Source organism: Trachypithecus francoisi, unplaced genomic scaffold (genome assembly GCF_009764315.1).
Source record: "Trachypithecus francoisi isolate TF-2019V2 unplaced genomic scaffold, Tfra_2.0 Lachesis_group17, whole genome shotgun sequence".
Classification (NCBI taxonomy): Eukaryota; Metazoa; Chordata; class Mammalia; order Primates; family Cercopithecidae; genus Trachypithecus; species Trachypithecus francoisi.
In genome coordinates, this window is record NW_022681462.1 from 98,956,614 (window position 1) to 98,973,058 (window position 16,445).

Here is a 16,445-nt window from a genome sequence, read left to right on the forward strand (position 1 = left end):
CTTTTTTAATTATACTTTTAAGTTCTAGGGTACATGTGCACAACGTGCAGGTTTGTTACATAGGTATACATGTGCCATGTTGGTGTGCTGCACCCATTAACTTGTCATTTACATTAGGTATATCTCCCAACGCTATCCTCCCCCCTCCCCCACCCCACGAGAGGCCCCGGTACGTGATGTTCCCCACCCTGCGTCCAAATGTTCTCATTGTTCAATTCCCAGCTCTCAGAACATGCTCTGACTTTTTTTGTGTAGCATAATGTCTTCAAGGTTTATGCATGTTGTACTTTATTTCGTTTGTTGTCTAGTAGCATTCCATCCTGTAGATATACTACATCTTGTTTATCTGGAATGCATTATGGATGCTGCTATGAGCATTTGTGTGCAAGTTTTTGTGTGTACATATGCTCTCATTTCTCTTGGAAATATATGCAGTCGTGGAATGGCAGGGTCATGTGGTAACTCTGTTTAGCCTTTTGAGGAACTGCTAGACAATTTTCCAGCCACTGTTAAGTGTCTGCCCCATTTAACATTCCCACTAGCAGCACACAAGGGCTCCAGTGCCTCCACATCCTCAACACATTATGATCTGTCTTTTTGATATGTAGCTGTCTTTTGATGCATCCTAGTAGGTGTGAAGTGGTGTCTCATTGTGGGTTTCATTTGCATTTCCCTGAGAGCTAATGGCAAACATAGCTTTGCCTTGTTACTTCATCTGCAGCAGTATCAGTAAAAGACAGTGTGTTAGGTTTGGAGGGAACTTGGATGTCACTGCTCCAACTTTGTCATTTTCTAGATGGGAAAACAAAGGCTCAGAGCAGACCGGGGCTTGCCCACATTCATGCAATCAGTCAGGGGAAACCCTGGGGATAGAGCTCAGGTTTTCTGACACCTAGACTGTGACTTCTTTCTCTGTCATCTGGATCAGAGGACAGGTGCTATGTCCCTCCAGCGCTGTCCCCACCCTTCTTCACCCTGCACTGTGCCCAGAGAGGCTGGTGCATACCAGCTACCTCAGTGCATCCGTTGTCCTCTAGTTTCTTTTTCTTTTTCTTTTTTTTTTTGAGACGGAGTCTCACTCTGTCTCCTGGGCTGGAGTGCAGTAGTGTGATCTCAGCTCACTGCAACCTCCATCTCCCAGGTTCAAATGATTCTCCTGCCTCAGCCTCCCGAGTAGTTGGGACTACAGGTGCGCACCACCACGCCTGGCTACTTTTTGTATTTTTAGTAGAGATGGGGTTTCACCATGTTGGCCAGGCTCGTCTGAAACTCCTGATCTCAGATGATCCACCTACCTCAGCCTACCAAAGTGCTGAGATTACAGGCATGAACCCACCATGCCTGGCCCTAGTTTCTTTTTCTTTTCTTTCTTTTTTTTTTTTTTGAGATGGAGTCTTGCTCTGTTGCCCAGGCTGGAGTGCAGTGGCACCATCTCAGCTCACTGCAAGCTTAGCACCACCACACCCTGCTAATTTTTGTATTTTTTGTAGAGACAGTGTTTCACCGTGTTGCCCAGGCTGGACTTGAACTCTTGGCCTCCCAGAGCACTGGGATTACAGGCATGAACCATAGTGCCCGGCCACCCTCTATGTGGTTCAGCCAGTGGAAGGCACCAGCTAGAGATTGGCGTGTAAGAGGTGCTGAGGCTGTGTGACCTGGCTCCCTTGAAGGCGGACCAGAGAGTGAAGAGAGGCTAGGAGGGAGACTTGGTCAGCTGAGCAGCCAGCCAGCAGGAGCCTCCTTCAGAGGAAGATGTGGGTTTATTTATCTCTCTTGCTCTCTCCTATGCAGAAAGCTCTTCACTGCTGCTCAGCCCTGGAGAGGCAGGAGAGGGGCAAAGCTCCCCCCAACCCCACAACCCCTTGCAAGTGATTGCTAATATTTATCATGTGTTTGCCAAGTGGCAGGACAATGCCAAACACCTCAAAGGTGTTAGCTCATTTTATATTTGCAGGAACCCCAGGAGGCAAGTCCAGTTTCTAGATGAGGACGTTCAGGTGCAGAAGGAGTAGCCGTCAAGGTCACGCAGCAATGCAGGTGCAGTCGGTGGCAGGACTAGACATAGAAACTCCTGTTTTGGCACAATCCACACTCCATTCCTCACCACCACCCCCCCAACCCTGCATTCTGCTGCAGGGCCAGGCCGTGCCACTGACAGGTCACCATCTGTAGCACCCGCCTGGCTGCCTTGAGGTCTAGAGTCCTGGGACTGTGACAGGACCAGGTAGGTACCAGTTGGGAGGCAGGCCATCCATAAAGACCTCATGGGAGCTGAGCAGGCCTCACTGGGCATGGAAAACAGCCCTCCCTACTGCACCACGGGTCACTGTTGCACCTGGGGAGGGAGGAAATCCAGGTGTGTTACACTCGCGGCACATCTCCATGCAGACTCATCACGTTTCAAGCGTTCAATAGCCACGTGTGCTTAGTGGCTACCATATTAGTGCATTTTGAAATGAAATTTCATAATAAAATTTTAATAATAAAGGCTTAGGAAAAGCAGGTAACCTTCGCAAGGTCACATAGCTAGAAATGGCAGCATTGAGGTATGCACCTTGCCTTTCTGACACCAAACCTGGGCGTTGCCCACTACCCCACACAACTAGGGGCCTCAGGGTGCAGATCTGGGTGTGGTTTGGAACATTGCATCCTGCACAGCCTGGGCAGAGGGGCTGCCTGCTGACTTCCAGCTCATGACTTCTTCCGGTTATGAAGATGGCACTCAGCGGGTGCGGGGTCGGGTAGGGAGGCAGAAGGATGCAGTCTGTGTGTCCTGGAGGGAGGACTTGTACCCAAGAAGACAAGGGAGCCTAGCGGTTGAAGCTATAACCCAGAGACAATCATTTTCTGCCACTCATTTCTGTCTCAGCAAAGCCCACCTGGTTGCAGGGCCCAGCCCTCCCCAGGAAAGCCAGGAGCATGCTGTTTCCAAACTCCCAATATTTGCTGTCCTTGCAAACCAATAAGGCCGCAGCCTGCAAAGAATGCTGATGGAATCGATGGCAACTGAGGGTGACTTTGAAAAAAAACAGGAGCACTGCTGAAACAGCTCACTCAATGACAGGGACATCAATGAGAGAACTAGAGAGGGATCAATATCCTGAAGGTGAACCGTTTGCAAACTAGAACCACTATTGAGCAACTGACAAGCCAGCCTCAGAAGTGGGCATCCATGGGAACATAAAGGGAGGTGCTTAAAAGCTCCCCAACCCATCTTTTTTTTCAAGCAGAAAATTCTGCTTATGCACATGTAATGGAAGTCTCTTTACCAAATCATGAGTCTCTTTGATTTTCGGAGCTTCAAAAGAGATCCTGGCTTCCTTTGACTGAGTATCATTTCACAAACCACTTCAGGTGTCAATAAATAAGAAATGGTTTCAGCTCTGAAGGGCCTGCTTTACACACATAGTGCAAGGGTCTGGAACCAGAGCCAGGTTAGAGATCTGGATTCAAGTCTTGGTTCAGACATTAACCAACTGGGAGCTCTCAGATACCCCATTTACCTAGTCTAAGCTGCAGTTTCCCCTTCTATAAAGTGGGTCTGGATGACGTGTGATGTCCAAGGTGTGCCCATTCCTTAGTGACAAGGGGGAATCAGGATTGCTGGGAAGATTCGAAGAAAAATATCTCACATATAGAAGGAGCTTAATAAGGGATTGTAAATTGAATGAAGGTAACAGGTAAATTCTAGATCCCTCTGAGCTCCATTTACCATTTTTTTGTGTTCTCACTCCCACCCACCTCCTCTGCCCCATCTCTCACTTTCCCTGCCTGGTACTTGAAGCTCCCAACGTTATCTCCCTGTTTGTGTCTTCCTGAGCACGCTGTTTTTCATGTATGACTGTCTTTGCAGATGCCGTTTCTCCTGCCTAAAACTCCCCTCCATCCTGCACTGGCTTGCCTAACCCTTATTCATTCTTTAAAACCCAAGGTAGGTGTCATTTACTCCTGACCTCCCTTCCTGTATGTTATGAGTGAGTTTCCATCCCCAAACAGCATTGATCTCTTCTTCTCTGGGGCTGCCTCAGCACTGTGGAGACTTTTTTCCCTGTGTATAGAGAATTGTACTGTAATTGATTTTTATCTCTACTGAACTGGGACTCCCCAAGGGCAGGGACTCCTTGTTCCTCATTGTGGCCCCAGCCTGGGACCGTGCTCAGGAAGGCTATGGTTCTAACTTGTCCCACAGCACCTTATTCCTCTAAGGAGGCCCGAGGATGTGCCAGACATCCTATCTGGGGGGCTTTGCTCCCCTGAAGAATCCAGGCTTTTCTATATCCGGGAGATCCCTTCCCCAAACACTCCCCAGAGATATGTTCTCCCTGCAAGTAAACATGAGGCTGGGTCTATGGGGGCTGGGCGCTGGCAAGAGCCTGCTGAGGAGCCCTCTTTGCAGCCAGGACACCCCAAGCCCACCCTTCCTCTTCTTCCTCCATTGCTGCCATTGTCCATTAAAGCAGCACTGCCCCAGAGGACCAAGGGAGCCGGAGGAGTAGACAGGTTATAGGGAGTTCCCCTCCACCCATTCCCTCTCCTCCCCTCTAGCTCTCTTTCTCCTTTAAAAAAACATTTGTGGTCAGCTTACCACGGGATCCACAGTTACTTCTCACAGTTACTTGGGATACAGAAACCATTGTCACAGGCCCTGCCTTGGGAGAGCTCATGGGCCAGTGGGAGGAAGCACAGAAGGAAACCTATGGTGGCAAGGGAGGGCAGGAAATGCAATGCTGAGGTCCACCAGGTGCCAGCATGCAATGAGAGAGCAAGGGGCAGGGCGAGGGCAGACACTGTGCAGATGGCTGAACAGGGGAGGGAGCTTCAAGAACAGCCTGCACCCTTGGTGGGCTGCCTCTGCTGTGCCTCTTCTCTGGATGTCTCCTGAACCTTGCAAAAGCACCATGGTGAGCAGTGGTGGCCCTGGGGTCAGGGCTGTTTGGAAAAGAGTTAGAGAAAATTTAGAAAAGGAGAACCTTGGTCTTAAAGGATGAGTAGACCTTTGTTAGTAACGAAGAGCGGAACATTCCAGGTAGAGGGAAGAGCATGATCCAGGGAGGGAGGAGGGCAGAGGAGGGGCTGGAGAGCAGGGGGACTGCCAGAGAGAGCGGAGAGGTGGGCAAGGACCAGGACTGGGGGCTGATGCCACGCTCAGGGGTTTAATTATCCTGGGCAGGTGGACAGCCATGGAAGGGGTGCACATGTGGGGGTGACATCATCTGCCTCTCCTTCTACTTAGGTCCCCCAGAACCTCTAGGCTCTCTGTAGGTAGAGCCACAAACACTACTCACATGCCATGTGTTCAGTTTCTCAGCCTCCTGAGGCCTCCTCAGGATTAGCCCCAGAAGCAGCCAGCTTCACTCTCCTGAAGTAGCCACGTCCTCGCACAGCTTTCCTCACTGGGAACCCATCGATGCAGCTCTCCAGTGCATCAGGTCCGAACCCCCACTGCCAGGAGTGACAGTCAAAATACCTCACCTCCGACCCAACGACCCAACGTGGCAGAGTCCCAGAAGCAGCAGAGCTGGAGGCCCCCACCCACCACCCCCAGGGCTGGGCCAGGCATTAACCCTTTCATTGCTAGATCAGGGTGTGGAGAATTTATAGGGTTCCAGGAAAGAATGGGAGCAACAGGGGGGCACTCATGATGCTTGTGGGCAGCAAATCTTTACTCACGGGAGCAGCCTATTTCAGTATGTTCACAACCCACACACCTGTCCGGGCCACACACCGTCCACATCGGCCCTTAGGTAAAGACCTGGAAGAGATGCTTCCTGAAGTCCCTTCCAGCAATGACAGGGAGGCCCCTAAACCAAGTGACGGAGGGCTCAAGTGAGACTAAACTTGACTTTGAACTGGAAGGCACTTTTGTGGGTCAGTTACTGTAGCGCAGTTACTTCTGCGCTAACCAAGAGAATGACTCTGTACTCGAAACTCTGGTCAGTGATGAAACTCACTTTCGAAGAACATGGAGTACGCGATGGTGTTCCTGCCTATGCTTTTTCACAAAAGCTGCCAGGAGCCTAGAATTCTGCACCGGGAAATACAGACAAATACTTGCTGTCATCGGAAACCTGTAAAACCGGTCACCAAGTGAAGAGCATGTGTGAACAGGGTCTCTGATGAGACCTTGGTCCCTGCAATGCCTGCTGGATACTCACTTTTCAATCATCATCAGCTGGCCACATGGGAATCCAGGCAGACACGCACGAAAACGTACAGCATGCACTGATCACAGGCAGTCCCGAGTGGTGTCTCACTTCCTTGAAACAAGGAATTAGGCCTGGCAGGTGACTAAGTTGGAATTTCTGAGGTTAATGATCTAGAATAAATAATGTGTGCTACAAAAGATGCTCGAAATTAATATTTATTGAATACCTACTACACATTCACCACTCTGTTAGGTGCTGGGAGAGACACAAACACAGTCTCTGCCTTCAAGTTGGGGAACTACCATGGCACATGGTGAACAATAAATTGCTTTTCAACAACACTGAAAAATGTAAAGGACCCTAAAACTATAGGGTGATACAGAACCTCAAGCCTCACAACCAAAGTAACTTCAAAATAGATGTTTAACTTCATGAGCAATTTCTAAACACAACTTGAAGCTTTTTCCATCAACAAATATTTGACTCTTACCAATCAGTCAATCGGGTATGTGCCTAGCCCTGTGGATTGTTGTCTCCAAAGTAAATGAGTTTAAACTACATACTGCAAAGAAGAAAAACATGTGGCTTCTCTCTCAGGTAGGGAGCGCCCAGCCCTGTGGGAACAGTCCAGGCTAAAGCCGTTTCCTACTGTGTGGGTTTCCAAGATGCCTCCAATCCATGCACCTTCACTCGAGCACCTGTGTCTCTTCTCAATCAATCGAGTTCACATTGGTCCACTCTGTGCTTCAAATACAGATGTCAGCCCTGCACCAAATCACAGCCCAGCAGCCCCCTCAGAGCTCAGAGGTGTCCCTCAGCCTGGCTTCCCACAGGGAAAGTCCCAATATCTGAGGCTCTAGACAAGATTCTGTACCCAGAACACAGCTTTCAAGAGGGCACCCAAAGGGGAGCTCCGAGTGGCAAGGAAGGCTCTGAGGCTCAGAGATAGGGGGCAGAGGAGCTTCAGGGAGGGGTCTATGGCCTAAGAGAGGAGAGAGAAGAAGGTCTCACCCCTTCTCTACCTCTAGTGCGCCCAGATTCAGAGGAGATGTTGGCATCATGGGTGCAGAAAAGGAAACAGCACAGCTGCTAAGGAAGACTAGACAGGGTGATCTGGGACCAGAGTAAGTTGGGAGAAGTGAGAAAGGAAGAGAATGAGGCTGGTGGAAATGTCACACTCCAGAAAAACTGAGGCTTAGCCTACAGGGATGGGGGAGGCCCCGCAGGGAGGGTGGGACACTCTCTTCAGAACAACCAGGAAGGGACAGTTTCATCTCCCTCTCAAGAACAACTGCAGGCCGGCGCGGTGGCTCATGCCTGTAATCCCAGCACTTTGGGAGGCCAAGGCGGGTGGATCACAAGGTCAGGAGATCGAGACCATCCTGGCTAACACGGTGAAACCCCATCTCTACTAAAAATACAAAAAAATTAGCCGGGCTTGGTGGCGGTTGCCTGTAGTCCCAGCTATTTGGGAGCCTGCGGCAAGAGAATGGCGTGAACCCGGGAGGCAGAGCTTGCAGTGAGCTGAGATGGCGCCACTGCACTCCAGTCTGGGGGACAGAGCAAGACTCCGTCTCAAAAAAAAAAAGAACAACTGCAAAGCGCAGAGCGTCAGGGCTGAATGAGTCCTTGGAGATAATGATGATGATCAATGTTATCATAACAGACAACAGCAACCACTATGAACTGAGCACTCACTGTGGGTCACATGCTGCGCAGGGCTTTACACAAAGCATCTCATTTAATCCTCACAGCAACCACTGTGCTAAAGAGGAAACAGAGATACAGAGAAGTTAAGCCACTCTCCCAGGGTCACCGAGTTTGTGGCAGACTGGACTGGAACCCGGGTCTTCTGATCACTTCAGATCCTGTGTTTAGTCAGCTGTCTTTTGAATGCAAGCTTAGATAATTCTTCTTAGCACAGGAACTGTTCTGAATTGCCATTGCACATTTCATGACCATAAACTACTTTTGTAAATGATTTCTCTTTTATGAAATGGATTAGAGCATGCAATGGTCAAACTTACCCTAAAGTCCTCTCACACATCTTACGGGAATGATATGGGAGGATGTCCGACACCCTCTAAATAGCCTGTAATTTTGAAATATTTATGAATTGATAGGGTCAGAGGATTATTTAAAACTCCTGTACGATCATAATCGCCTCTCTGTCTCACACAAGAATGGGTGTGGGGGTTAACATCATGAAAATAAAATAGAAAAAGACACCTCGGGCTGAGTACAGTGGCTCACGTCTGTAATCCCAGCGTTTTGGGAGGTCAAGGCGGGCGGATCACTTGAGGCCAGGAGCTCAAAACCAGTCTGGCCAAGATGTCAAAATCCTGTCTCTACCAAAAATACAAAAATTAGCTGGGCATGATGGCACGCGCCTGTAGTCCCAGCTACTCAGGAGGCTGAGGCAGGAGAATTGCTTGAACCCAGGAGGCGGAGGTTGCAGTGAGCCCAGATCACACCACTGCACTCCAGCCTGGGCAACAGAGTGAGACTCTGTCTCAAAAACATAAATAAATAAATAAATACAAATAAAAAGATGTCTTGGAGTCACCTTGGATGCCTCTTGATTTCTGCATCTAATCAATATCTCAGCAATCTCTCTCGTCACCCTCCTGCATGCACCCCCCCAACCCACTGCCACTGTCATCGTCACCTCTGGAGTTCTCTGCAGTCGCCTCCTACCCCAAATCCTCCAACCTATCCTTTACAACGTAGCTGTGGGGACTTTTCTTAAAAATCCCAGCAGGTGGCCCTCGGGCTTAAAAGCGTTGATGATAGAGACAGAAAGTAGGATGGTGGCGGTTGCAGGGAACTAGGGTGAGGGGAGCATGGGGGGTGAGTGTTAAATGGGTGCAGAGTTTCAGTTTTACAAGATGAAAGAATTCTGGAGATGGATGGTGGTGCTGGCTGTACATCTGGAGATGGATGGTGGTGCTGGCTGTACAGCATTTTGAATGTGTTTAATGCCACTGGACTGTACACTTAAAAATGGTTTACATGGCAAATTTTATGTTATGTATATATACCACAATAAAAACATCGATTTAAAAAGTATCTGATGATTTCTAATGGTCTCAGGATACAATGTCTTTTCCTCAGGGAGATACTCAAGGGTCCTAAGAATGTGGTTTCAGGCAAGGCGCAGTGACTCACACCTGTAATCCCAGCACTTTGGGAGGCTGAGGAAGGAGGATCACTTGAGACCAGGAGCTTGAGACCAGCCTGGGCAACATAGCAAGACCTCTGTCTCTACAAAAATAAGAAAATAAAACAAAATGTAAAACTCAATGGGTTAAAAAAACAAAAACAAAAACAAAAAACAACAACAAAAAAACCCAGCAGGTTTTAAAGATTGGGGTAAAAAGAACGTGGTCCCAATCTTTGTTTTTTTTGTTTTGTTTTTTTAGAGACGGAGTCTCACTTTGTCGCCCACACTGGAATGCAGTAGCGCAATCTCGGCTCACTGCAAACTCCACCTCCCAGGTTCAAGTGATTCTCCTGTCTCAGCCTTTCAAGTAGCTGGGATTACAGGCTCCCGCCACCACGCTCGGCTAATTCTTGTATTTTTAGTAGAGACGGGGTTTCACCATCTTGGCCAGGCTGGTCTCGAACTCCTGACCTCGTGATCCACCCACCTCAGCCTCCCAAAGTGCTGGGATTACAAGCGTGAGCCACCGTGCCTGGCCATGTGGTCCCAATCTTTAGCAGCGACCTCACCTCTCACCTCCTTGCCTGCTGCCCACACACACACCATATCCCAACAAATCCGTTCCAAAACCGCCACGCCTTCTCATGACTCCTTGCCCTGTACATGCTGTTCCTTCTCTCTGGGATGCACCTCTCCCTCTACCAATGGCTGGGAACATCTTAAGACCCATTTAAATAAGTCACCTCCTCTGCAAAGCCTTCACACCTCCACACACTTGGCACCCAATGTGACCTTCTTCTCAAAGGCACAGGCCACGTCTTTGTGCCCTAGGTCTCCCCAAGGCCTAGCAGACACTCAGTGAATGTTTGTTAACTGTTTAATGAATATGAGTTTTGTCCTCATCTGGGGGAGCTTGACAAGACCTACATAAATGAAGTAATTCATTTCTAAAAAGTGTGATGCAATCTAGAGGTAGAATCGCATCTTCAACAAGAGGGAGATCTTTGTGGGTCTCGGAGGAGGGCAAGTTTGGGGAGAGAAAAGCCTTCCAGGTAGGGGCATCAATGACAGTAAAGCTCCCCCAACCTTTTCCAGAGAGAGAAAGATGAAGTCCAGGCTAAGGCTTTTCCCAGGCTCCAGCTTCTGCACACTGTCCATGCATAGCTTTTGCTTCCTTTTTCTGCCATGTAGACTGGAAATCCAAGTATAACCGCAGGGGATGTGCTATTTTTGGGCTGCCCAGCCTCTGAAGCCCCTTTCTTTGTTGGAAGAATCCCCCACTTTATGAATCTTAGTGGGAAGTGGAGCCCACTTTCCTCTTTGAAAGGTGTACATTCTAGATACTTACTCCCCCTAGCTTATCTTGAACCTTGGCATGGCACGTGACTTGGGCCCGGCCAGAAACCACAGCCAGGATTTTGAATCTGGAGTGAATGATCCAAAGCAGCAGGGACTGTGGAGAATTCCTCTGTGGGGCAGCAGCAAGGCTTGGTGTCATGGATTTCAATGAGAGTAGAGGGTACTGGACTGTGTTGGCGTCCAGGTTCCAGGACCTGGTGCCATGGAGTCAGTGCAGCATGCTGTGAGGTCTGCTGTTCAGTGGCAGAAGCAACAGGGATCTCCCTGGGAGAGGTCTGCACAGTGATTTGGGCCATGGTTCTAGCTGCACACCCTCCCAGCGCCTGCTCATTCGATAAGCCTGCTTCACCAACCTGCCTCACCATCAGTAAGAAGTAATAGTCTTATATTTCAATCCACTAGAGTTGGTTTCTTTCACTTGCAAATAAGGACTCTGATATAGTAATTAATACAGACCAAGCTAGGCCCCCGGTCTTCAGGAAAGGGAAAGAAAATATGCATTTTCTGAGCATCTACTAGGTGCTTACTAGTGTTCTAAAAAATTCAGCTAATGTACCTAGATGTGCTTTTTTCCTGGATGCTTTGAGGATCTTGGAGTGATAATCTCATCTGCACTGCCCAGACCTCTGACAGTGTAGGGGCTGTGAGCCCTGCTTCATCAACATCACCTCCAGGCCGAGGTTTCAGCATCAGCCTCCAGATCCCAGCTCTGGCAGGGACAGCTTATATGGCAGCTACAACTGTCCAGCAAAGACCCAAGACTGCCTGCTTTGGCCTGGTGAGCTAAATCTTCATTTCACCGACTTCTTGTATTTTTTATTTGAATCTCTCTCATTTGGTCTTATGTTCTAAATCTCTTGGCTCAAGCAGCAACAAGTTGCTACCTTTTGTCCTCTATTCTAGGAAGTTTGTGTGACGGTGGCAGCAGCTGGATTCCGTCTGAACACATTCCAGCAATTTGCCTGCTGCAGGATCCTTCAGAGTGAGGCTGGCCGCATCAGTCTGGTCAGCTGCAGCTCTGAGTTTCAGAACCACAATCAGTGAGTGTGGCTGGGACCGTTTGCATCAATTACAGCAATTGCTGTCCCCAGGCAGAGAGCATCTCATATTAATAGCTGAGTGGGTTGGTGAAACTCTGTTTTTTTCCAGGAGTGGCTTTTGATGCAACAAGCTTTTATGTCTTTTGTCTAGATAAATGAGGGCCCCAAATATCTTACCTGGGTTTTCCCTGGTTTAAGGAAATCCAGAAGAGAAATCATCCAAATAAATCAGGGTGATTGATCACATTCAAAAGGGTTCTTTTCTCTCTCTGCAAAAGGTTTCTTCTGGGTTCTCTCAGCTGCCTTCTGGTGCAGTTGAGAATTTGTTCACAGAACTGGACATGACTAAGGGGAAGGAGGGCGGTCAGGGGCTGCCTGGATCTTCCAGCCCCTCCCAGCTAGAGTCACGGGTGCCTCCAGCTGTGTGCTGGAGCCTGGCCAGAGCCTGAAGCTGTCCTGACTAGCAGCCTCAGCTCTGTCCTTTGGGTGCTGTGCACTAGCCTATGACTCCTCCTTCCATCCTTTGTGAATTCGGCCACTTGGCCATTGCTTTCTTGGCACCCAGCGTATCTGCCAAGCACTCTGCTAGGCCCTGGGGCTACACAGGCAAATCGCATGGATGTAGCACCCCCTCTCTGAGACACCTTCAGCTCTTGGACAAGTGGACCAGGGGAAGCAACATCAAAGAACTACCTGCCTGGGGAGTCCAGGATGGGGGAGCTCACCTAGCTGAGAGGGGCTCGGAGCCCTAGAACACCCCAGGGAGAAAGTGCCATTTCCTCGAAGACCTGAGAGATGAGCGGGTAGCCAGGGGAAGATGGCAGCAGAGCAAAGCCCAGAAGAGGCTGAAGCAGAGAGAAGGAATGGAGCCAGAAGAGAAGACAGAGAGGAGTCGGGGAGCTCCTCACCAGCCTTCCTCCCTGGAGCTTCCTAACAACCCTGCGGGCTAGGACTCTCACTACCATCATCCCCATTGGCACAGAGTGGCCAGCTGACCTGCCCAACGTCACATATCTCGTGAGGAGTGCAGCCATGATTTGAACCCAGGTCATCTGGCTCCTGAGTCCAACCACCATGCTGCGCTGCAGCTGAATAACGGTGAAGGGTTTTAAGTCACAAAGCAAAATGAAGGTCACACTTGCGTTTTTTACAGAGCTGCTCCTGCTGAAGGGGTTGAGGGTAGCACAGCGAGTCTCCCAGCATGTCCTGTGCTTTTAAAGTGCCCATGTGCTTGGTGCTGAGCTGGTTAGGGCAGGAGGAGGAGAGGTAGAAGAGTCCTCTGCACCATGGCTACCTAGCTCTCCTGGCTAGTCACATTCCAACTTCGTATCCAGATCCACCTTTTCGGGAGTCAGCCCTGTCCAAACGAAACTCCAGCATAAGGAGAAACACCTGTGCCTTCCTCCCTTCCCAGGGGCCCCTCCAGGGGCAGCGGGAAGGATGGAAACACAGACTGGCATGACCTCAGTGGCTGTCCCCACAGGGGTCCCTTTCACTCCATAGCCTTCTGGTGCCTGAGCCCACACTCATGTCTCCCTTCTCTCAACTCCCATAGCACTTATTGTGAGAAGCACACAATCAACTCCTGTGTGCATTGTTCTCTAGCTGTTTTGTGGTCATTCATCTCTTCAACTATCTCGAATTGTCTGGAGATGAGTCATAATTAGGGAGATGATTATGTACCAAAACTTAAAAAAATCCCAACTCTCATATATGTCCAGAGAGAGACAGAGAGAGAAGGTATATGTCTACATATAGTATGAAGCATAAAAATACGAAACATAATGACCATTTTTTTGTGATGATTAAGGCTAATTGCTGCGTACCAAGGGCCTGCCTGGGACATATGGGCCATGTACCTCGACACTATTTGGCCCTGGCCTCTCCAGCTTTTTTATGAGCTCTTTATGGGTTTGTCGTCTCTGCCTTGTCCACCGATTGCCTTGCATAGACCATAGAAATGGGCTCCCCAAAACCCTACCTGTCACTCTACTCAAAGTCATCTGCGGAAATGTGGAGTAGATTTCAGAGGAAGTATCGGGAATAATTCTGCTCCCACCTTCTAAGTAGCCACTTCTGGACTGCTGTGGACTCGGAAACCTGGTAACTGAACAACTTGCAACTGAAGAGAAAGGGGATTTTCCCTGCCTTTGCTGACCTCCAGGTTAGGCACCCACCTCTCTGCTCTCAGTCAAGCTCCTTCTAAGCACAGACTGTGTCTTAATCATGCTGGAAACCCCAGCCCTTAGGACAGCATCTGGCATGTGAAGACCTTCAAACATTTTGTGGAATGAATTAGCAGGAAATTGAGTCTGAGCGAGGGCTTGGAGAATGCTCCTCTAAGTCTTGTACGTGTGAGCATCAGTCTGTGATCCTGTGACAGTTTTCTGATGGCTCAGGGACCTTCTGTGCTGGCTTGAAGGTCCTGGGTATACTCTTCCACGCAGAGGCAATCCTGTATCTATGGAACATCTGCTGAAGACACAGCTCCGCCTTGTGTGCTTTCCTCCTGTGGCTTTACTATTCTAGTGACTCTGCATATGGTTGGGCACATAGTAAGCACACAAGGCCAATGGTCAGCATTATTGGAAACGCATCCTGAATGGTATGGATCCACTCTCCAAACAAGTCTTCACTGAATGCCTTCTGTGGCCCAGTAAAGTCACCAGGGACATGCAGGTCAGATGTAACTTCTCCCACTGGGAGGTAGCAGTCTGATGGTGGTAGTGGGAGAGGAGGAGAACCATGTAGACAATTAAAGGGAACAGACAAGGGACAAGGAAGCACCTCTTTCGTTGCTGGATGTGTTGAGCATAGAAACAGAGCCTTCCACATGAAAATAAAATCAGCCTCTGACTCACGGGTAGATACATATTCAGCCGCCCACCAGCCTCAAATAACTAAACATTGTTCCCAGGCCAGCAAACACTGGAGCTTCTGTCTTCCATTGCAGGTAGCACAGATTCTTGCTTGTTGTAATAGAAGACTGAAATCAGACAGACCTGTTTTTAAATCTTAACTCTAAAGTTTACCAATTGGGATAGGTAATTTAACCTCTCTGAGCATCAGTTTAGTCAGCCAGTGGGAACTATAATAGCTAAGTTTACCTAGCTGTTGAGCAGTCACTGAATACAAGATTTAAAACAAATAAACAAACAAACAAACAAAAACCCTTACCCTCAAGAGGCTCATGGTCTGGTAAGGGAGAGAAGAGAGACTGGTATGTTGCAGACACACATTAAAAGCTATTAAAAGATATCCATATCTGACCAGGCGTAGTGGCTAACACTATAATCCCAGCACTTTGGGAAGCCAAGGTGGGCAGATCACCTGACGTTAGGGGTTCAAGACCAGCCTGACCAACATGGTGAAACCCCATCTCTACCAAAAATACAAAAATTAGCCAGGCGTGGTGGCATGTGCCTGTAGTCCTAGCAACTTAGGAGGCTGAGGCAGGAGAACTGCTTGAACCCGGGAAGTAAAGGTTGCAGTGAGCCGAGATTATGCCACTGCACTCCAGCCTGGGCAACAGAGTGAGGCTCCAAAGAAAAGAAAAAGATATGCGTATCATTTGTTGGGTAAAAAAAAGGTTACTAAATGCATTCAATAGAATACACACACGTATTTATATGTATGTATATGTGTGTAGAGAGAGAGATTTATTAAAAGGAATTTGTTCACACAGGTATGGATGCTGGCAAGTTCAAAACCTGCAGGCCAGCAGGATGTAGATCCAGGAGAGCTCATGTTCCCTTTCTAGTTCTAAAAGCATCCGCAGGGGACACAGGAAGGGCCGGCGCTTCGGACGGAGTCTGAAGGCAGTCTGCTGGAGAATTCCGTCTTGCTCAAATAAGGATGCTCTTTGTGTTCTTTTCAGGTCTTCTGACTTGATGAGGCCCACCCATGTTAGGGAGTGCAAACTGCTTATTCAAAGTCTACTGATCTAGGCCAGGCGCGGTGGCTCACGCCTGGAATCCCAGCACTTTGGGAGGCTGAGGCAGGTGGATCACTTGAGGTCAGGAGTTTGAGGCCAGCCTGGCCAACACGGTGAAACCCTGTCTCTACTAAAAATACAAAAATTAGCCAGGCATGGTGGTGCACATCTATAATTCCAGCCACTCAGGAGGCTGAGGCAGGAGGATCGCTTGAACCCGGGAGGTGAGGGCTGCAGTGAGCCAAGATCACACCACTGCGCTCCAGCCTGGGTGCCAGAGTGAGACTGTTTCAAAAAACAAAACCAAAACAACCACCACCAACAACAAAGTCCACTGATTTAAACGTTAATCTCATCCAAAAACACCCTCACAGAAACACCCACAACAGTGTTTGACTAAGTATCTGGGTATCGTGATCCACCAAGTTGACACATACAACTAACCATCACCCTGAACAAAGTGAATAACGTTTCAAACTAAGAAATATGTAGAAAGACTTCCTTGACCAGCCTCCCTTGATTTCCCCACCTATCTGTGACTCTACGAAACCTCATTTAGCACCCACAGGCCAGGTGGGGGCAACTCTTTATCTGCCCACTGCACAGAAGCACCAATAGTAATTATATGAAGATTTTGGGTGAAAAGTCCCACTCAAATGTTTGCTTGTCACTAAACTAGCTGCCATATGGCAGGAAAGGAAGAAGTTTCTGGTGATCCACTGGTCTGAGTAAATAAATCACTGAAACAATTTATGAGAGTGAGCTCAACCAGGTCTCATTCATTCTGAAATGTACATGGAATG

General features: G+C 48.8%; 1 long non-coding RNA gene across 1 annotated transcript; it reads right to left on the bottom strand.

The window, feature by feature from the left end:
• Positions 1–1,741: 1,741 nt before the first annotated feature.
• LOC117062747 lies at positions 1,742–12,028 on the bottom strand. Its single transcript, XR_004428543.1, has 3 exons — positions 11,886–12,028; positions 9,317–9,410; positions 1,742–2,335 (listed from the first exon to the last, which is right to left on the bottom strand). It is a non-coding gene; the product is annotated as an uncharacterized LOC117062747 (long non-coding RNA).
• Positions 12,029–16,445: the final 4,417 nt, after the last annotated feature.